This window comes from Salarias fasciatus, chromosome 2 (genome assembly GCF_902148845.1).
Source record: "Salarias fasciatus chromosome 2, fSalaFa1.1, whole genome shotgun sequence".
Classification (NCBI taxonomy): Eukaryota; Metazoa; Chordata; class Actinopteri; order Blenniiformes; family Blenniidae; genus Salarias; species Salarias fasciatus.
In genome coordinates this window covers 28,347,866-28,371,635 of record NC_043746.1, presented here as the reverse complement: position 1 = coordinate 28,371,635, position 23,770 = coordinate 28,347,866, and the positions used below count along the sequence as shown (strand labels likewise).

Sequence of the window (23,770 nt, the reverse complement as noted above, 5' to 3'; positions counted from 1 at the left end):
TCACTATTTAAATATCACATCTGCCTGTCAGCCAATAAAAACATTATTTCAAAATCCTGTTACTCTAAATCTTTCCAGAAAAAAAAAAGAAGTTGTTGGTTTTTGAGAACTGGATCATATCAGACTGCAAAAAACACAGTGATACACAATAAGGCCTGTGTGGAGTCTGCATGTTCTCCCTTTTTTTTTTCTTTTTAACTGCAGCTTCCTTCTACAATCTAAAAATGGACTGGCTGTCCAGGTCTTTCACCCGTCGTCAGCTCGGATCGACTCCAGCAGCTCAATGACCCCGAGTGAGACAAAGTGTCCATAAAGGATGGATGGACTGTAAAACCATCATTAAAAGTTTGACTTTGAAAACAAATGGAGGAAAAAGAAAGGAGTCCATGAAAACACATCTTCCTTCAATGAACTCTTGCTTCATTGTTATGCCGATTTCTTTGGGTAAAACTGGTGACTAAGGACCAAATAAGATAGTCTGGAGACTAATGAGGCTTTGGCAAGTAAAGAGACACATGAATAGTTGGTGCTAATCAAAAATGGCTGAGAAACAGTGAAAGTCGGGTTATTTTTGGGTAAGACACACAAACACCCATATATTATAAATATATATGTCACTTTATCCTGTTTTATCTACCTGCTCTAAAAGCCGAATGATTCCACATATCTCATGAAAAGTCCGAGGATTACATGCTGGATGCATGAACACATTAAACTCACACACCTGGCAACGTGAACAGAAATGAGTTTGAGAAAGAAAACACATCAAAGGGATGCTGTTCAACTTGAAAACATACAGAAGGTGGGACAATGCTTCTTACATGCAATTCTTACTTTCAAAAAAAAAAAAAAAAAAAAATCCAACTCTAGGCTCATCAATTAAGCTCTGTTTCCCGTAATTCTTATATAGTCTGTTTGGTTTTTGAGGTAAGAATGAAGCATATCTGGAGGATTTATTGGTGTCTGACGGTCTTCGTATCTCTTCGTTATCATTGCAGCTGCACTGAACTGTCCAGCACAACATCAGATATCTTTTCTAAGTGGTTTCACACAAGTCTAGCTATTCGATTTGAAGTACTGTGCAAAATATTAACACATCTCACTAACGTTGCCCTCCTTTTTTTAACACCAAACAGAAAAAAAAAAAAAAAAAAAAAGATTCCATCTACATCTCCCTCCGTGAGTGAAATGGGAGTGAAATCAATTAAAGATCATAACCTTCACCTTATCAGTCTATTTCATGGCAGGAGCAGGTGCTGCTGATACTCGCCGCTTTCTGTTTATTTGAGGAGACGCCGTCTTATGCCAGGCATCGCTGCTCAGACTCTGGGTTATTTCTGAGCTGCAGAAGCTACAGTCGTGGCTCTAATTTTTGATGTGATGGAGAGAGAAAGCCCAGAACGCCTCCATTGACAGTGGCACTCACTGAAGCAGCAGATGGGATTTGTGAACTTATAGACGTGACGTACAGTGTTTCATACCCAAATTAGCTGTATTATACTACGGGGAACATTGTCTTCAGTCAGAAAAAGAGCAGCTTGGGCACCTTGACAGAGTTGTGTCTGAAGAAAAAAGGTTTCTGGTTTTAGGACTTTCCATTGATGTATTCCCAAAGAATTTATACATAGACATGCACACAGATGGGAGAAATGAATGAAGAAGTCAATGCATGAAGATGCATTTGATGCGGCTGCTTCCACACAGGTGCACCGCACTATACAAACCAGCAATTAGCATTACTCACATGTTTAGCTGGAATTACGGCCTGGAGGCTGCATACTTCCACCAAACAGCAAAGGTGCATTTCAACAATACGTCAAAGCAGGAGGCACATTTGGGAACGCAACAAAGACAGTGTTTCTTCACAGTTTTCCCCCAGATTGCCTCTGAGAAATCCTCCCTGGACGATCCCCAAATAAACAAAATTTTACAGTGAAGCCAACGGTGCTGGAAACACCCTCAGTCAAGAAAACACTAAAACTAGAGACAATAGGCATTTCACCAAGTCTGTTCCAGATTTGAGCCTTTCTTGATCATGTGCAAATGAATTCTGATGAGAGATCTCAGGTCCCCGATTGAAGGGAAGACGTATTGCTTGTGGAAAAGTTTCTTGTTTAAAGGGCAACATTATGAAAACAATGGCTGTTTACATGGAAATGGCAGAAACACTGAAAATAATATTGTTTGCATGAATTCAGAACATTTCCAGTGGCTCCGAGCATCATTGTCGTGTAAACAGATACCAAAATCACAAAGTTTTCTGTTCTTACTTGAAAATGTGGTCGAGTAAACGAGGCATCACAGCAGACAAGCCTGGAGCTCCCCCAGTAGCCTCTGGAGACCCCCAAGGGGAGCTCTGGACCCCACTCTGGAAACCAATAAATGACACAAAGATTCTCAGAAGAATCCTTCTCTTTTATCGTTGCTTGAAAAAATCCTGAAAAATCATCATACACTTCTAAATTTAAATACTGGGTCCGATATGCTATTGAGTGTTGCTATTGAGTGTTACTTTATTCTGTAAATCTTTAGTTACTTACAGAAATAATCCTCCATCCATTCCTCCTTCCATTCACCTCTTTGTTCCATGTTGGGAGCGGCTGTGGCTGTATCAGAGGAGACTGCACGTGCTCTGATTCTGTGCCTTTTGATTTTTGGGCTGGCATACAGTTGAACTTGGAGCTGTTAACATGAAACACTATCCCTCCTCCTCGGGCATCCTGAGAGGGGAAGGTTATGGAGCTGGAGAGCATGAAAGACCGTTGGAGAGTGTGTCACGGTTGTTCTGCAGGCATAAAGTGTCTGCCTGCGTTGGCCTTGGAAGGTACTGCGCTGTTCTGTCACTGAACCTGAGGCCTTGCACAACTCGTTAAATACTTTATCTTCTGTGTAGTCGGAGGGTAATACGCTGTGGTCACTGCTGATACAAGTCACTATTTCTCTGCAGTGCAAAGATTTGTTTTCCATTTAAGTACAACACCTACTGTAAAGCACCGGTTGTTTCTCTGCTCCGAGAAAAAAGTGCTGGAGTCTCTCACTTTAACACGATCCTAAAAGGGAAATGTGCTGGAAACTGATTTACCTCCACATCCACAAATTCACCGTCTGCTGTGAATCTCTAGCACTCTCTCTGTTTCTCTAATTTCCATATTTTGATAAAGACGCAATGAAAAGTGATAACAAAGAAAAAGTAGCATGTGTGTCAAGAAACAGACATGCAGATATTTCTTTTTCTTTGAGCCACAGTAGTGTGTCTATCCTCAGAAACATGAGCCCAAAAAATGGATTTTGGAAAATTTCAAGGTTATTATGACACTACTGGTTTGAGGCATTTCTGTGCATGTTTGTCTGTATTGTTTTCTGTAGAGTAAATCTCCCCACAGCCTAAAAACAAGCTTCCCAGGTGAATTTGAGTGTTTGCGTGCCTCTGTCTTGGATCCGCTTTACCCACTGCCGACTGAAAGCTGGAATCAGCTCCACGCAAACCTTCATGCTTTCTGGGCATCCGACCGTGTCCGTGTGGAGTTTCTCCTCTTCCCCTGTGCGTGTGTGACGTTTCCAGTCTCCTCTCTCTGTCCAAAATGTAAATGAATTCCAGATATAAATGTGTGCCCTGCATCCTGTTAAGTTGTAGGCAAATATATGAAGATGAATGAGTAGTATTACACAAACACACAATCGTAAAAACTGTAGTTATAAAAAGTTTGCAGCTGACGGTAGAAAACACCGAGCGCTGACATGTAAGGTAGTCCATCTGTTCAGTTCGTAAATACAGGTCATAAAGGCAGTCTCTTCTGCTTTAGTGGGACTATAAGGTGAGCTTAACAGCACACGGTATGTGGATCTGTGAGGAACTCAAAGAATTTGTAAGAACATCAGAAAACAAGTCGGGTTGTGATGTTTGAACACACATTTTAACTTATTTGTTGGTACTTCACAGCTCATTTCTATTGGTGAAAAAAACCTTAAGACCACTAACTGAACTGATAAGAGAAGTCCCAAGATATTTGGAATATCATAAGGTGTCACGCCCTGTGCCCCTCCAACCATGTGGGGGTGCTCTGGGGCGGTTTTGGTTTTGTTTTCCCATTTTTGCATGCCCTGTCTCACCTGCTTGTCTATTCCTCATGTTCTCCTGCCTGGTCTCCTACCTTGTTAGTGCCCAAATGTGCCTCACCTGTGTCTACCTTATTTCAAGCCTGCTACCCTCACTTGTCCTTGTCGGTGCGTTGTGGGTTGTCTGTGGGTTGTCCCTGTGTCTCTGTGTCCCTGTATCCCTGCCTGTACCTCAGCTCAGCTTGCCCTGCGTTCCTGTTTCCTGCTAATAAAGCAAACTCAACTCTGCCTGGCTGCCTGCGCGTGGGTTCTTCCATCCTTGCACCATGACATAAGGAGCAGAAACCTACATAATATCACTATATGCAGATGACATTATTTTTTACATTAGCGACCCCCTTGCTTCTATCTTTCTTCTTCTGGACAGACTTCAAAAATATGAAAAGTCTCAGGTTACAAAAGTAACGAAACTAAATCAGAAGTGATGACCATAGTAGGCAACTGGCCACCTGAACTCAGTAGAAAAGTTCCTTTTAAATGATCAGTACAAGGCTTTAAACACCTGTGCATAACCATCCAGAAACTTCTGAACCATAAAAAGCAAATTATGGCAATTTAATTCCACAAATAAAGAAAAACACTTGACAGTGGTATATTTTCTAGTGGTTGATAACTGGATCTCAGAGAATTAAAGGCTGATTTGATGACCTTGTCATTGCAGTGTTGTTCACCAGAGGGAAAGAAAAAAAAAGTAGGTATAAGAGGTTCTAATGTTATTACTGTGATGGTCAACTCTAAAATTACCAAGTCCAAGAGAATCTGGACTGGGAGTCAGAATACTCTGGAGGAAAGCAATATGCTCATGTGCAGGAGAAATTTTGACTACAACTGTGGTGCACATGCACAGTAGCAGCGTTTCCACGGAGACGGAGTTGAAGTAATTTCAAGATGGTAGCTGTTTTCAAAGAGTTGCTCTGTCAGTGGCGTTGCGCACCGTTCTCATGCAAACTCAGCCCTCAAAACAAACAAAAGTTGACCCTTTTCACTCGGAGGAGTAAAGCTAGGTTTACACTTGCACAACTTTTTGCCACGATGTTGTCGTGGCAAGGCGTGCCAATCTGGAGTCACGAACCGGCAGGCTCCCGCACTGTTCACGACTACTTCACACACAGTTCACGACCAGTTTACGAATAGTTCATGAATGCGCCCATCAGTGTCGCGAACTGGCACGACGCATTCACGCATAGTTTGCGCATAGTTTACGAGCTTCCCGCATTGGCACGACGTGGTTGCGCGCGCAATTACGCACGTCATATAAAAAGGGGCTTCCCCAACCCCGGGTCATTTTTGGATTTGCTGTGGAACAGACATGCTGAATGCCAGAGACACCATCATTGCGGAGAAGAGAAGATGTCTATACCTGGCAGCTGCTCTGTGTTGAAGAGGAGCAGAAAAGGCGCTGCCTAGGGCCCCGAGCTGAAGGGGGCCCCGACGGACGGCTGACATCAGTCAATTTCAATGACAAATTAAAGGCGCTACAATTGATGCTGCAACGACAGTGCGTTGACAATCCCCCGCATGGGGCCCTTTTCCGGGTACTCGCCGGTGGCCATGACTGGCACGCATCCTCCCGCATTGTCCCGACGAGTTCACGGACAGTTGGCGCATAGTTCACGGCCCGTTCGCGATATTTTGCCGTGACCGAGACCAAAATTTTGAACATTTCAAAAATCTTGTCCTGACATGGCACGCAGTCACGACGGGTTTACGCACTCTTCACGCCACGTCACACCACTGTACGAGCAGTTTGCGACTCGATTCGTGCCAATGCGTGCCACAGAATCGTTCAAGTGTAAACCTAGCTTAAAGAATGCACGCTCAGCAGGAAGCCGACCAGGAAGAGTCACTAATACTCCATCGTGAATGGATCCAGCAGCTCAGACTCTCCAGCCCTTCACTTATGAGATGGCTTCTCCGTCCCAGGAGATCCAGACGTCAGGACCGGCTGGATGGTACATCTGTAAGTCGACTGTCAATGGAGGGTGAACCAGATGGAAGTGACAGCTGCACAGGTTTCCATGTACCTCGTGACCTTTCGTGCACTGCAGCAAATACCTCGGACCTCTCTGTCAGGGATGAAGGTCATCACCGTGAGGGACGCTTGTTTCAGGCATGCAGTTAGCGCAAATCATCCCACGTTTTATTGATATGAATTCATTTTCTTCTGCGAATACAAGACACTTGCAGTATTCTTCAGGAATTTGATGTTTGTTTTCAACAAAAGGAAAAAATGTCCATTGAGAAACCACAAAAGCTACACATGTGGAATAGTAACAAGCAGAAATCTGATTATTTTGTTTGTATTTGTATGCCTCAGTTCACACGCATAGCAGGAAAAAAGAAGAAAGCATTCTTTATTGATCCCCTTGGGGAAATTAAGAAAACAGCTTTCATATTCAGTCGGCAGCAACATCCTAACAATTTTCATTTTATTAAAAACACATTTATTTTTACAGCAGAATTTAAAGAAAATAAATCAAAATAATGAAAGAAACTAGATCAGCTATAGTGCAATCACAGGTGTTACTGCTAACTTGGTTTATATTGTGTTAGGAGAGTGTGCAAATGCATTTTCTTCTTTCCAGAGCTTCTCTCTCATCCAAGCATTGTTGATTTGTGGAAGGTCATCCTTTATTCATGTTTTTTTTCCCCACTTTTTTATCTCCTCAGTAATTACCAACAAAGTCTTACATTGCGAAATTCCAGAGAAGATGTGACATGAACCAGATTTTAAGAGTTAGCAGGAGGTTAAAGCCCCATTTACAAGACAAAACTTCAAGTGAGTACGCTTTATTTTTGTTACAGAGAAAAGTTCTGCATTTACGCCACATTGTTTTTTTTAGTGATAACACAAAGCTGTTGTTGTGTTTTCTGGGTCTATTTACACCACAGCGGTGCTCAGATTCACTGTGCTTGGTGTAACAAACAGTTGTTCTGCACATGCTCAGTAGACATTTCCAGATCATCATCTGCATCATGCAATGTGAGTAAAATGTCTGAAAACATTCCCATTGTTTATGATGCCATCTGTTTATCATGTGTTTGAAAACTTGATGCAAACATTCAGCAGTCCATGACTTTTATTGATGGACTTTAATACATTTCCAGCCCTCCTTAAGGTCTCAGTCTGTTTGTGCTCTTCTTTTTCCTGTAGCCTTTCTACCATGACTGTCATCAATGTTAATGTTGATACTTTGAAATCTGCTCAAAGAGAAGTTTGCATATGTATTGCATTATATATATTTTCGAAGGTAGTACTGTTTAAATGCAATCTGGTTTACTTTGGATGAAAAGAGAGAATGTTGCTGGAATGTTTTGATTGTTTCCTGTGGCATTTAACAGTTTGTCTTCCTGAGCCCCATCAGAAGGGAGATTGATTTCACTTGTGAGCTGATCACAGCTCTGCCTGATTGACCAATCAGGAACAAAGGGGATAAAAGGGCAATGAGAAACTGTTTGAGGAGGATTTCCCCTTCTTCTTCTTTTTTTTTTTTTTTTTTTTTTTGTCTTTGCAGAGGCTGTGAGAAAAGGCCAGTCGTCGATCTGTAACATTAGTGCTGCTATGGAAGACCTCTCCCAGAGTGTGTTTTGTTAAGCGGAGTTGATGGAGAGATAACAGGAAATTTTAAACTGAGCTATAGCGAACAGCAGTTGCTATGGGATACAGGTGGACTGATCTACGTGACTTTGATTTTCAACAGCTGTTAACCACAAAATTCTTCAAATTTCAGAAGGTCTGACATCAACCCACGCCGGAGAAATCACCGATACAGTGCACTAATTAGCCCGAAGCGATCAGCCCTGGCAGATTCCGAGCATTTAGTTCCCATCTCGATGTGAAGCAGTCCTGCTTCTCTTCGCTTCATTTGAGCTGTTTGCTACGGCAGGATGCACGATCCCGCATGTGTGGCAGTTAAATCAAATGAAAATAAAATTCTGTTAATGTGAACAAGTTAATTCATGACAACATGAGATTAGTGTGATTTATTTACACAAAAGAGAAAAAAAAATGTGATTGAGAATCTCTGAATGTGTTTGTTTGTTTGTGGTTTGCCTTTGGTACAGCATCAGTTATTTGATGTAGAACAGCAGAAAACAGCTTTTATCTCTGCTGCATGGCTCCATAATTTTCCTGTCTGATCAGGTTCTAACTGCCATTTAAATCCAGCTCTGACAAATGTACCATAAACGTTCTTCAATTAATACGCGTTGACAGAATAATCAACAGTATGAGAAAGGAACGTTTAATTACATGCTGTGCTCATTTCCCTTCCCGAGGAGCTCTGGGCTTTTATCTGCAATTAAAAGAAGACAAAATAAATAAATAAATAAATACATGCAACTTAGGATGTAAACACATGCAGTATTGTATTCTGCAGTTTTACAACAGAAACAAGTAAAAATAAGTTTTTTGCATGAAGAGTTAAGCATCTGTATGCACAGTGGGATCTGCATGCTGATCGGTCGGGAGGCTTGTTGTTAACTGAAAGGCGTCTTGTCTTAAAGCTGCAGGATGAGAAACCTCGCTGTCAGAGTGGTCCAGAGCCAGTGTGGTGCCCGAGGCCAGATCTTACATCTGAAGACGTACATGCACTTACAAAAAGAAGCTCTGCTTTGACCATTGTCTTTAATTTACATGACATGTCAACCAGCTAACATGGTTAGGAATTCTGAAACACCGCATGAATACCCTGAACATAAAGTAAAAAAGAAATTTTAAACACAACAGTCATCATCAGTCCATTTAAACTACCTCACAGTTTGCACACAATGATTCAAACACATTAGCTCCATTTACACTGTGCGTTAATAACTATATCCACAACCAAATCCAAAATTCCTATTCTTAATTATTTTTATAAATTCTTGATGGGCCAACATTTGCAAAGTCGAGACTTGAATATTAAAAAGTACTTATAAATAAACAATGATTCCTAGAAAAAAAACCTCCAATCAATATATGTTATCTAATATGCATGTATAATATACAGCGTTTTCATCTGCTGTGGAAATTAATTCTATTCAGCTTTCAAACTGTTTATCTTCTTTTTTACCGCTGATTATTTTATAAAATGAAGCACATACATTATTAGAGTATTATCATTTGTTATTGAAGTTAATTTTGCTTTTTTCAGTTTTTGAGTCGCACGGGGAGGGGGCACGCTCGAGCACCCGCTCTTGGCCGGCCGCCATGGGCGACCACATGGCTGGATGCCATCTGGAAGTTAATTCCTGGCCTTTCACAGTAAAACACACATTAGTAACATACACAGGGGAAGAGACGAGGCAGTAAAGCCTGCGGGCCGTAACACTCCAGCCTGCTGTTAACGAAGGTTTCAGTCAGTCTGTAGCATGTAGCATCACTGGTGTGTGAGCACTGAGGTCTTTAGCAGGTAGCAGGTAACATGGCTTGGAATAAATCTAGCTTCATAAATACACAGTTTTCCATCATTAAGCAAGTTGCTTTAATCATATGATGATACACTTGTAATGAATTTATCCTCAGGTAGTTGAGTTAATCTGCTAATTAATCAGATGAGTATTAATGTTTGAGGAAAGCAGAAAAGCACATTGATGGTAATAAATATCCAAGTTTAATCAGTAGCTGTAGACAGAAATACAGTTTATTGACATATTAATTTAAGTGACTGAGACTTAGTTCCGAGTTACCCATTAAAGAAGCAATACAGTAAACCCTCTAATGAGAGGTGAATGTAAAATCCAAGTGGTAGTGCCCCCTGGAGACAAGTGTCCCCTTTTTAGAGGGACACTCTATGAGGACTAAATGGAGGACATGTTGAAAACAAAAGGATCGTCGCTCATTGACGAAAATGAATGGTCAGAAATGGCGGTGGAATCATGAAAAAAGCTGCTTAAGTAATATTGGGAGCCACTAGATGGTGCTATCTGTTCAAGAAATGTTTGAGAGCGTGCATCATTGTCAGTCCTCAGAACTAAGGGCGCCATCTAGTGGTTTCAGAAAATAAAGACAGTGGTTCATGAAGCTTCATGAAGCTTCATCTGCACATCACTATTGCTGTATATGAAGGCTTTTCCATTGATTTTTGAGAAGGATGTGAATAATTGTGGACATGCTACTTTTTGTTCAAATGTAAAAAAAAAAAAAAAAAAAATAGTTGAGAGTATTTTTCTGTTCTTGTACATCTTATAAACATTTTGAAGAGCCCCGTCTCATTTCTGAGTCAAAAAAAAGTTTATGGTTGAATACAAGTAACTTTGAGCCTACGTTTTCCTGGAATATGAATAATTTGGGACTACTTCCACAGAACATCATGCAAATAACTCAAAACAGTGTAGTTCATATGCCAGGGCTTTAGGTGGCGCTGTAACTCTGCCAAAAATATACCGGAGAAGAAGACACAGGGAATGAAGGCTTGCTCTGTAGAAACAAACACAACACAAGAAACTGTCACCTTATTAAACCAAATAACATCAGCAGGTTCTGCAGGACTTGAGAAACGTACTTTGACCACATTTTGGCCATTTCCCTGTCCACTCAGACTGCAATTTGCCAGAAAAACTAGTCCGTTGTCTGCGTTTGACAAGGTGTCCATTCTTTAAGGTGTGTTAACAATAGAAAGCATGCCTGTGCACGCAAACTTCTCCTCTGCAGTCAGATTTCCTTTGTTTTTTTAAGGACCTATATCATGCAAAATCTGCTTTTTTAAGGTTTTAAGCATGCCACAAAGTTGATTTCCCTTTAAAACCACCCCCAAAATGTTACTTGCCTTCGTCCACGCGTGTCTGAGTAATCTCTTTCCATCTGCTGCTCTCTACAACAGCCCCTCCCTTCAGCTAGAAAACAGTTCGTTTGGAACTCTTCAAACCTAAGTACGTCACAAAAGTTGAACTCCTCCCCACCACTCTTCTTCCACCCCACCCCCGTGCAGACAACACACCGAGTCTCCTCTGACCAGCAGCAGCTGGTTCGCATTTTCTACTGAGGAGCCCCCCCGCAGGCCCTCGGCAATCGGCGTTGCTGCTTTTTGTATCTCCGATTATGGAGATAAACTTTAACCATCGTCTGAAAGCAACAATCAAGCAAGAGCAAGAGTCTGAAGGGTCTGCGCTTGGTGAGTTTCTCACAGGAAAAGACGTTTTCGCGTGTCTTTGCGTGTAGAGAAGCTAAAGCTAAAGAGCTAAAGCTAACCCTTAGAGAAGCTAACGCATGACGTATTTGTTTTGAAGCTCCGATTGGTTGAAGTACGCTGTCAGTCAAAGTCCACAGGGGGAGAGGCGGGATTTTCAGTAAACCAGAGCGTTTTCTCTTCCGGGTTTCAGAATTAGCCCCCGAAAATCTCTTATTTAACACAAAATGACTTTTCCTTAGCGCCAAAAATAAACTATTACCATGTTAATTCCAATAATGGGGTTTGGACGAGCTAAAAAAGCATGATACAGGCCCTTTAATGTTCCCGGATAATGTCTCAGTCAGAAAGCATAGGCAAGCTGTTTCTTCATAATTCGATGTTTCTCTGCTGTTGCTTAAGAATGTACCTGTAAATAACTCCCCTCAGGTAATGTTATGTCAACTATTCAGATCAATGATAATTATTACACAAGGCAGAAAAACAAATTAATGTAACATGTGAAAATTTAATTTAAGGCTTCCATTTCTGAGGTAAAACAAATTACTGTCATTTAATTGCACTTAAAATACCAAACCTTTTTTTGGAGTAAAATGAATTCTCACATTTCTCATGCAGATGACACAGTCTGAACCAAAGGTATCAAACATACGGCGTGCAATATGGAGAAATCCCCTGAGTGACAGCTGTCATTGGAGCAGGAGTTCAACATCACACCGTAAAAAACCCAATTACCAAAACATTGACTCAATTAGAAGATTGCTAAGGCAAGTTGAAATAGACCATTGGCTCAAGTGTTGTTATTGGGAAAGCCAGTTAATAAATGTTTGTACAATTATTCATAAAAAATATTGAGTCAGGTGATAAATTGTTGTTGGGTGAACGCCAACAATGGCTGATATTGACTCAACTAACATACAGTAATTGAGTGAATGGATTGGACAAGTTTTGCATTTGTTGACTGAACAAATGTGGGCGGCGTCATTTACGGTAATGAACTTCGAGCAAAGGACGTACGGCAAAGCCACAAAGTTTGTCGACACGGCCTCACGGAGGGACGAGGAGTGACAGGTAAGCAACACTGTGCGTTTGCTTATTAACATTGTCAATCTCTGAAACCAGAGTCAAAAGAAATTTGTTTTTCTGTGGAATCTGTTCTTGGGGGACTGTAACATTTTTTGCTTGCTAGCTAGCCAGTTAGCTTGGGTAGCCGGGCAGCTAACTTACATATTACCCCTCTAATTCATAAGGTCAATGTTTAGCCAGCTAACAGCATTAGCCGTCTAACAGCGCCCGAGGCCCCACGAGCAGCACGTCCGCACGTTAGCCAAACCCGCGGGGCAGGGTTTAGCTAAAGCTAGCTCCGGTCCCGCGAGCGGCACGTCCGCCTGCTAGCTGACGCCTAGCTCCTGTCCCGCGAGCAGCACGTTCGCCCGTTAGCCGGCTAGCTGACACTCGCCCCGGCGTGGGCATAGCAGCGCCTCTGTGCGACAGCTGTTGGCGGACGAACGCCGTCAGCTCGTTGGCCAGCTCGCTCTAGCATAGATTTATAATATGGTTTTGCCTGGTAAACAGCCTAGCAAGCTAACCATCAGTCGGGAAGCAAACGTCTCGGCGGGAAAGCTAGCTTTGAAGGCTTTAATAAGGTCAGCTTTTCTAGCATTTGTATTTATATCAATACTTGCTCTGGAAGTAGCTGTAATCCTGTCATTCTCAAACCACTGGGTTCCCTTAACTCTGACAAAGTACAAATTGAACTAAATGGACCCCAGTCCCATTAAAGTTGTTTGAATATATAACGGTATAATGGACGATGTTTTAGCCAATGAATGGCGTGATGCGAGCGTCAACTATTGGTCCTCTGACATGTCAATCACGCTGAAGAAATGCTTGCGTCACGCCGTCAAGCGCGCTCGTCGGAGCAGCAGAGCAGGTAGGACGGTCTGGCGCATGCGCGTTTTTCAATAAGCGAGTAACAGACGTTTGGCTTTGACTTTATCGAGAAAATCCTCCATTATACCTTTAAGGAAAACACTTTTTCCTAACTTGTAAGGGTCATTTCACAGTCTCCTAAAGCAGTGGCTCCCAAACCTTTTTGCCTGTGACCCAAAGGGGAATTATGACATTTGCCAGGACCCAAACTAGTGAAAACAACAGATCTACAAGCCCACAACACATCATGAAATAAATTGGCTGTGCCGTTCTTTGGCTTCCATCTTAACTTTTTATTTTGGCATCTCTCTACTCAGGGCAGTTTCTTCTGCTTGACACAGTTTCTTCTCATCGACTTGCACTACCCTGTAAATATCTGTCGCATATCTATAGTTATGTATCTTCTCCCTCAGATGAAAGGAGGTCGTTGCTGAAGATGTGCATGTCTCCACAATCAGCCAGAGATGGCCAGCCCTATTCCTGTTGGGTCAGGTAAGTTTGTGTATGTTTTACTTTGTTCCTTCCACATAAAATGTCACACAACTGAGACAACCATATGCACTGGAGAGGGGTGGAACTAACTGTAGGTGGGAAGAGAAATGGGATGTAATGATTTTGTCAAGAGGAAGTTAGACTAATATTTCTAGAAACACAGAATAAACACAAAAACAACACCAGGGCCATGTTTCTTATACCCTAACAATAAATAAAGGGTCTGATGCCTCAAAGGTGGAATGGCCCTTTAAGCCTGGTATTGAAGATGGTCACTCTGATCTGTCCTGAGCAAGTGACGTGATGCTACATCTGTGGTTTTTGCTATGATCTGTCTACAGGTTGTACATTCACAAGTTGTCTCTTCATTATCTAATCGTTTTGCAGGTACATGCAGAATTCAGAAGAGTAACAGGAAAAGAATTGATGGAAACGTTCTTCCCCTCCTTGGATGAGCACACCAGAGCTCCGCACCGTAGCTCACCACCCCACTCAAGTGACACTAAGGAGTCTGTTGGAGTACCGAGACGAGCAGGTAAGATGGAAAATAACGGACAAATGTGTCTTCATCACTTAAACCCTACTGGGTGTCCGGAGTCCCTCACGATTGAAAATAGTGTTTTCTGTTATTGTGGGTAAAGCTTCTGCTGAGAATAGCTGATCGACAAGCTCACAATGTCACATAGTGAGCTTGTCAGTCTGCTATTTTCAGTAGAAGCTGTTTTCAGTACACTGTACATACAGTAGATGTATGTATGCAGTTACAATGAATCAGCCTTTAGATTCTAGATGTGAAATGAGCTGCCTGCCCACTCCATTCCCACACTATGACTGAAAGAGTCGACATTGTAAAAAAATGTACAGTGACAGCATTACATTGTTGGTTTTTGTTTTAATTTAGAACTGTTTACTTTGTTTTCATGTTTAAGCACTTTGAGTTTACACGTCTTGTATGAAATATGCTGTATAATGTACATGTATGAACAATATGCATGTGACTTGACTTGTCCTGTGTATCCAGACCACAGAGATCGTTAAACATCGGAGGGTGGTGGCTGTCAAAGGGCTGCAGTATTACCTGGGGGAGAAAACCGAGCTTTTCAAGACCTGCCAGGTAAATCAGCATTTCAAGGAGAACATCCATCTGTCCATCAATATCATTTGGATATTGTTTTTAATTTCCTTTTTATTAATGTGCTCCATCTATAGCCAGACGGTGTGTACGAAGCCTCAAGCCCCGTGCCAATGGGTATCCTGGAGATTGTGGGGCCTCCGGGAGGCCTGGAAGCTGCGCCATTGCTACCTCCTTACGAGCCTTGAACCCCAGACTTTCCTTTACAGCTTATACTGTCAGCTATTGGTGTTGCTCTGTTTTGCACTCTTTTCAAATGTTGTGTAATTTTTTGAATTTGAATTTAAATGTTTTGTTTTGTACACAGAAAAATAAACATTTAAAGTAAATTTGTCTTTATTAGTCTTTATTTAATTAGGCTATATTTTATGTTGAGTATATATCATTTAAATATTAATTCATGCAGTCATTATTATGTTATTCACTCAATTATTACTTTATAGTTGTAATGACTAATAAGTCCTAGTTGAGTGAGCACATGATGTGGAATATGACATGGTGTCAACTAATTTGTTTCAATTGGCTCAGTTAATAAGCCAAGTCTTTCGTTCTGTCAACGATTATTAAGCAATTGGCTGAATTAATAGCCAACGAAGAGTTTTTCGTTCAGTCAATGTTTTTAAATAGTAATTGAGTCAACTCAAAACATTTCGTGAAACGCTTCACCCTATGAATAATCAATTCAACCAATTTTTTTTTTAATACAGTGCATGAGGAAAGAAGAAGAAGAAGAAGAAAAAAAAAAACCTCTCAGGTTGTGATTAGGATTCTCAACCCAACAGTGTGAAACTGTCTTCTTTCTATCTGATATCTGATAAGCTCTACCCATCAGCCAGCTGCAGCGACACGACTCTGGAAATGGAAAACTTCCCCTCCTGCCGCCTTCTGAGTGCGGCGGTATCTGTGTGTGCTATCACGCCACGGGGACCGGGCCGTTGTTTCAGCCGGGCCGCTTACTGTGTTGCTGTTCAGAATTATGAACACCTCTGAGCCTCTGACACAGCTGTGACCGAGCAAGTATTTGTTAATTTAGAGTGCAATTTCCAAGAAAACGATAAAGACTAGTGTCACCGGGCATCAACGCACGCCGCCGCCGCCGCCGCCTCCTCCCTCCTCTGATGCGGGACGACTCGCCAGCTGCTGCTTCTCATTCCGCAGTGGGGAGGTTCACATGTGGAGGCTCCTGCTATCTCCCCACACCATTTACCTCTATTTGGAGTCATGATAGAGTGAGCACCAGGCTTTTTCTGAATCATCATATCTCCCACAGACTCAGCTACTCTACCAAATGGACATATTTCCATTTATACGAAGCATAATTTCAGTCCCGAGAGTCTGTTTCAATATGCGTCCAATGTTTAGGAATTACTGTTACTGGCATTATTCTCATACTCACACCGTGGGGGAGAGTGGCACTCAAAAAGTTCAAGACGTTCAGGAGTAATGCGGAACTTTAATAACTTATAATATGATCATTATTATCGACCAGTCTGATCTTCATGTTTTTTGGAACTAACTTTTTTATTTACTTTATTCAGTTGTTTCAGTTGTGCAGTGATTTCTATAGTTCTTACTGTTTTGTGCTTGATTGCATATTACTTTGTGAAATCTTTATTCTGGTTCATCTCTTTCAGATAAAAGCAATAAAATGCAGGGCGCTTTCTAAATCAAACAGTTAAGTACTATAAATGATGGAGAGAAGCAATTACCGCAACAGGGGAGGCCTTACATTCAAGAGTTAGCAACTGCCTCTCCCTTTATAAAACAACACAAACTTCATTTAGGGCTCCTTAGCATCTCTATTTTGCACCACTTTGCTGGCGTGGAAGTGTGGAGGCAGCCTGTCCAGCTGCAGCCTAATTGAGATGGGTTTCAATGACAGAGCACCAGGTCGCCCTGACATCTTTAGCTTGGCGGTAATTCGCTGCTGTTGGCCAGAGCTGCAAACTAGTCACGCAACCGCGGGCGCAGTCAGTCAGTCATCCTCCCCACAACAGCGCGCCGACCTGTGACGCATTATCACATCAAGGCCGTAACTCACGCCTGTGCAAATCCCAAATTTAATATGTGAGTCTGCTGGTCTGGGGGAAGGTTTAACCCGATTAGTAATGTCTGTCTATTAAAGTTTAATGGTCATGGAAGCTATTAATGGCCCCGTGCTTCTTTACTCCGCTGTTATTGTGTACATGTGTCACCCTGTGTTGCCCTGCAGCCAAACGCTCCATACAAACACATAAAAGAGACATTGGAGGCTCTGTGTTCGCCAGGTGCTTTCCTTCTGTCCATCAGGAAACATCCAACCACTTCTTTTATTGTCAGGAGACAGAGTCCAGAGGAGGCTGATCTCATGCCAGGTGCATGAGAACTTCGGCACATGCAAAGAAACTCACATGGATTTGACATGTCCGGGTTTTTCTGAAGAATCAAAGCTGAGACACAAAACATTTCAGCAAAAACCAATACGCTCTTTTTTTCTTCTTCTTTTTTTCTTTGAAGTCAACCCAAACTTCTCCCCAAACCCATATTATTTCTGAACAAAATCATAACAGAGTGTGAAATTACCCCGAGGCCCTTACTGTCTGTGTTCTGGGACTGAGCAGGCATTTGAGGGCACTGGTGCATTCTGACAGACTGCATGCTGAGGCTGTGCCATCTCCGAGGATTACATGAATTAGAATAAGGTTTGCTGAAGATACCCGGCACACCGAAGGAAATTCACACAATAAGCGCTTGGCGTGTACAACCGCTGCACAAACAGTCAGATGGAAGACAAATAGGAGATTTAAACAATGCAGCGGCTCTGCAGGGAAATCAGAAGAGGAAAGGTGATCAGGTATCGCATCGCTTCGACTTCAGGATCTCGCTTTGTGTTGTATAGCAACTATTAAATAATGAAGAATATAATTGTTATGGCTGTATTTTGGGCTGAGCTCAACTTCATATCATGTTGAAAATCCAAATTATTTCTGATTATTGCATTTTTAATCACAATTGAAAAAGTGATAAAGCTGCTAAATGTTTGCTATCTTAAAGGTGTTTCCTGGCTGAAAATGACAATAAATCTCATTCTGTGGAAGTGGTAATTTCTCATCTAACTTGGTGCAAATTGCAAAAGAATACAATATACATCACACATTCAAAATTCAAATGCTTGGAATTTAAAGTGTTGCTGAATCAACATGATTTGTGCATGCTTGTGAAATCTGTATTTGTATGCACAGGAAGTCACAGCACTGTGCAGGGAAAACATGCAAATGTTTCTGTATTTTCTGTGTTTTCATTTTGCTGGATCACGTCCAGCAAAATGAAAATACCGACACTTCCAAAGCCATGCTGACCTTGTTTTGGATCAGTTCTCATGTTGGAATATTGATCATTTCATTCTAGTAGTTCCTTGAGATGAGTTTTTTTTTTTAATTGCACTGTTCAGGTCTTACCTCCTGTTTGTCCTCATTATCAACGCCAACACGACTGACCGAAAACACTGAGATGAGATTAAAGACAGATTCTCTTTGTTTTTTCCTGATTATCCATTCCATTTCGAAAGAAGCTCTTTGGTCTCACACTTCATTAATTCCGTTTATTTACTTTGCAGTCGTTGCCTTTTGCAGGATGTTCAGTAATTCAACTAATTTCTTCAGGTTCCTTCAACCCTGTTTATAATGTATATGTTTTTTTTTTTTTTAGCTGTTTTTGAACCTCATCTGCTCATAAATTACAAAAACCGCCTCCATAATGAGCCAAGCTCCTTGTTGTGTCCTTGAAGGAAGTGAGCTATACGTATCCAGTCCCTTCTGGAAGGTTTCCATAAAATGCTTCTTTTTTATTGTCCTTTTTTTAAACTCATGAGTTAAAAATTTCAGCAGAAACAAACACAAATATTCATACATGGCTTCAACTCTTTTGTATTTACAGACTGGAAACTCTCAGTATGAGTGTCTCGTCATTCGGGGAGAGCTTCTAACTAACTGAGCTCCAGACCTAAAAAAAAAAAAAAAAAAAAAAAACAGGAGAGGAAAACAGACAGAGAGCAGAAGGCTTGGGGACTGATAAGGACTGCCACTGGTATTGTAGCCAAGCTAATTAGCCAAAAGGAAATTGGGCTCAAGTCCATATCAGTTAGCTCCAGAGAAGCCAATCTCCCAGGGACCCCTCAAGGTGAACAGCCGTGCTACGAGCCGCCTGACATTGACAGCCACGATTAGCCGAGTGGGTTCAAGTGAAATTTGGAGGCGAACGAATTAGACGCGTTTCTAATCCTCGTCATTGAGCCAGAAAGCCACTTCCTCTTGGTTACAGCCATTCACCATAGCATTGTGCCTATGAATGCAGTATTTCAGGATCCATTTCAGGCAACGTTCACACGACCCTGGTTTCAGGACCTTCAGCACCTCGCTGCTATACCTTCGAACAGCACTGACGTCTTTTCACACATTTTGTGCTCAGAAGCCGTTATTTTATTCAGAATTATTGAGCAGCAACAAAATAGCAAACAAGTTAAGACCACTAAAGGGAATCAACACTCTGCGGGGTGCTCGCTGCTGATGGGCAGACTCTGCTTTATTTTCAGCATTGTAATATATTTAATTTTACTTTATTGTATTTGCATGTACATGGAGCGGAGAGAATAAAAGAAATGCTAATTCTGTGAGCATAACAGGGACCCCAGGGTCTTTTTAAAACACTTCGCAACAAAAGAACATTTTCATAATACGCTCACAAATCATGACACAAGTGATTTGGACATCAGTAAACAAATTGTGAAATTCTGGGAGCTTCGAGAGGCTCGGAGGGATGAAAGGAGGCTGTTGTTCTCCCAGAATATGGACTACAAAGCGAGCTTTGGAGATCACAAGTCAACACTGCACAGGAAGAAAGCAAATCAATACAACCTGATCAACAAGCTCTCAAGCCCCCCGCGGACTCAGCACAGTCATTTTGTGTCATGGGTGAGTAGATATTGTACTTTCTGCTTCTTAAAGCAGAGAAAATGTAATGTTGCACTGTTGCTGGGTGCACCTCCATGCGAGGTCCTGAACCAGCTGGGAGAACTCTTTCCCTTCCAGCTATTCAGCTAAATCTGGACTGTGGCAGAAGCATTGTGGAACAGCTGTAACTCACAGCTTCTTGGCACACGGACCCGGGAAGAAGTGCTTGTTAAACGAATTCATTTAAGAGAGCGGGACCAGCTTAAGATGCACAATAAGGATCAGTCCTTGTTTTCTAAAACCCCACCAAACGGCTGAATATGAATGCTGCTGCCTTCCCAGCAGAAAATCCAATATGCTGGAAGCCGCACAGGACAGCGCTGTGGAGCTCATATCGTCTCAGGCATCAGAAGTGCTGCCATTTTCATATGTGTCTTTAGTTTTCCTTCCATCTTTGAGGCGCTAAGACTGTGGATCAGAGCTGAGGGCGGAGGAGGGAACATCCTCTGCACATACAGATGAAGTAATTGGACTGTGACAAGTGAGCTGTGATGATTCCAGGAATTGTGTGGCCCCTCTTCTTTTCCCTTCAGTTATTTCCCAGCAGTGCGGTGTAATTGGCGGGATATTATTACTGGTCATGGATGACCAATTCATTCTTTATTGCACCTTCAGACAAATGTAACAAACGCACTCCACTAAAGTTTATTATTCATTTGCGCGGCAGCCTTTCGAGTGGAAATCTCCTGAATGAAATATTATCCCCCTCATTTGTCTGGACGGTGAGGTGCGCTCCGAGCTTCGTTTCCAGATTTTAAACAGATGCCTTCAGTCTTATTAACAAGAGCACATCCTTCATGATGTGGACGGGCCGCATTCCACATTTCTTCAAGCCTTTAACAAATACAAGCAGAACATGTGAGGGTCGATGTGTGTTTCATGTTGCCTCCTCCAGGAGATGGAGCCAGTTTGTTGAATCTTCAATGTTTCATTGGACAATGGCATCTTTCCACCAGGGTCTATATTCTGCTGTGACATCCTCCAGAGCAGAGTTGTGTGTATTCATAAATACACAACATTTTCTCACCCTACATACATTATTAAAATATATGTCATTTCTATTCCCTGGCAAGGGCAGTAGCCTAGATTTCAGGAGCAGCGTAAGCCTCCGTGCATTACTCAGCAGCTTTACCAATAATGCTCCGAAATCTTCATTTATTTGGATTATCTGTGCTGTTATCCCAGCTAAGAAGTGCAATATCACTACAACTGTAAAGTTAGAAGTGTGTGTGTGTGTGTGTGTGTGTGTGTGTTCTCGTATTTCTATCCTTGTTGGGGCCAAATGTCCCCACAAGGATAGCAAAACGTCGAACGACGTGCCTTGTGGGGACCTTTTTCCGGTCCTAAGTAGGAGAAACAGTGTTTTCTTGACCATGTTGTTGTTACTGAAAAAAGTAAAAGTGCAAAAACATTTCTTTAGGGTTAGGCTTTATTGTGGTGTGGGTTAGGGTTAGGGTAAGGGTCAGGGTTAGGGGCTAGACATGAATGGGAGTCAATGGAAGGTCCCCACAAGGACAGAAATACGAGACTGCGTGTGTGTGTGTGTGTGTGTGTGTGTGTGTGTGTGTGTTGTGAAAATGATCTTTTTTTGTTCGCATGGCAACAGTACAAATACTGAAAACTATGCAGTTTTCATGTTGGGTCAGGAGCTGGCGCTGTAGGATGTTTTTGTAATGAAGTCACACACACATTCTGCAGAGAACAACGCACTCTCAACTTAAACAGTGGAGAAAACAGACATTCATATTGACAGACCACCAGGTTAGATTGTTATTATGGTGACAACTGTTGGGGTCAACTCTTAAAACTACCAAGACCAGGAGAATCTGGACATGAAGTCAGAGACGGAGTGTTTTAAAGAGGTTGTGTTTTCAGTGGTTCAACCACTGTTGTGTAAGCAGACCCCCAAAATGCAACAGAAGTTTTGAGTTTTCACTTGAAACAGTCGCCTTGTGAATGATATCAAATGTAATTTTCTTGATACTTTTAGCAGAAAACATCCCGCCTCTGTAAATGTTTGTTTACGACGACGTATCTTCTCCTAAATTCAATTTCCAGGTTTGCGTTGCTGCTTGCTCTCTCGTCTTGTGTATGTTCTCTCTTACCTTCTGATGGCTGGCGGCGTTCAATTACCTGCACACCTGCCGCAGGATTACACAAGTCCTGGTTGAAGACGACATGAGCCGTTTCTGCTGGGCCATCTATGATCAGCATCCTTCTGCTGATGAGTTTACCCAATTATATTTCAATCGAGCCCAGCATGTGTGGGGTATAACTGAAAAATGTTACTGATTAGCATAATTCTTTTTTTATTGTGATTCCATCAACTTGGAGCTGAAGCGAACAGTTAAAGTAAACAACCGGCATAGCCAGCACAGAGATGAAATACTTCTCGAACTACTACAGGAAAGAAGCAGCCTGGAGTGGAATAAAAGGTATTTAAAGGAGCAGCTCCAGTTTAAACCACCTGGGCATAGTTATTCATGGCAGGCCAGCTCAGTCTGCACAAACCGAAGCCTGGAGAATCCTCACCATTTGGTTAAAAGGGGCCAATGGCATCAGAAGACACAAAAGGCGAAGTCTCTTCCACGCCACTGCACAACATTTCATGGGAAATATACCTTCGGTCTCGGATGAAGGGCAGCACCTCGTCGAAGTCTCTTTGTTTCTTCCCCCTGCTTGTTAAAAATTTAAACAAGCCTGACAATGCCTGAAAAGCTCAATCTACCATGAAAGAATAGGAAACGCACAAGAGGAATCCGAGAGCTGAGAGCCGAGGAGAAATTGAGAGGAAAAAAAACTCTCAGTGAAGTAACCACACATTAAGCGTGTGCATCGAGTGCGCGGTGCGAGAGATCCTTATAGGTGCACGTAAGGAGGAAGCCAGAGGAAGAGAAAAGTTAAATGGTTTAGAGAAGACACCTCGCCTTCTCAACTTCCCGACAAAAGTGCTTCGGAAAAGTTGTTTCAAACTACAGCGGCGTGCACTCCGACTGAAAGCTTCCTGGATGTCTTTGTTTATTGATCCAAAAATCCTATTTCACAATTTGATAAGCATCCAGTCCATCTGAACAAATACAATATGCACTGGGGCACAAGCCTCCAGGCCAGCTCACCTGCTGAGCACAGAAATACAGAGAGAATAACCTCACACTGTTGTGAGGAAAAAAATACACCGATTAACAAAGACGTACGGGAAGGTGCCATGGTGAAACAATGGTTTAAAGGTGATGTTATTTACACATCCAGATACTTTATTTGACCTCAGGCCGAGTAGCCTGATATATTCTGAACAGTTCGTCAATTCAAATTACATGCAAACACAAACGCCACACAAACACACCTGTACTCGAATCAGGAGTATTCTAACTTTGAGCCAAGACCACTAACCACTGCGCCACTGTATGAAATATTAACGCATCGATACTGAACGGAGAACTCCTACTTGTAAAAGCTAAGCTAAGACATCTGGAGCAGCAGAGTCGGAATGATGTCGCTCATCAGTTTAACTGCTCAGTGGATCAGGAGGATTTTACTCAGTCGTGCTACATGCTAAACATGGTGAAAATATGACAGATACAGATACATGTAACAAGAGCTCACCATGCATTAAAAGAAGAAAAGATAAATAAACTGAGCAAAATAAATAAGTGCTGGCGGAAGTGAAGCATTTTTCAAAATAGAACTTAATGCAGATTGATGCTCAAATGTTTTTCAGTTCACTGGACATTACAGTGAGGAGTCATCTCTTATGTACCAACAGAAATCCTGTAACACAACATCAACAAACCTACAGTCATGTTATAACAAACCATCTTCTGCATGGAGGAGATTCCTGGAGCAGATGGTGAGGCACAGACAGACTTCATCTCATCTGTCTGGGATTAGATGAAGAGGCCATGGAGACGGACTAAATCCACAGCAAAAAAAAAAAAAAAAAATCTGACAACTCCTCCAAGATGCGTGAAACAGGCGACCGACCAAGTCGCGCAGAAGACCGC

General features: G+C 42.0%; 1 long non-coding RNA gene across 1 annotated transcript; it reads left to right on the top strand.

Annotated features, from left to right (window-relative positions):
• Positions 1-17,319: 17,319 nt before the first annotated feature.
• On the top strand, positions 17,320-23,342 carry LOC115406157 (uncharacterized). Its single transcript, XR_003933494.1, has 3 exons — positions 17,320-17,331; positions 20,757-20,763; positions 23,250-23,342. It is a non-coding gene; the product is annotated as an uncharacterized LOC115406157 (long non-coding RNA).
• Positions 23,343-23,770: the final 428 nt, after the last annotated feature.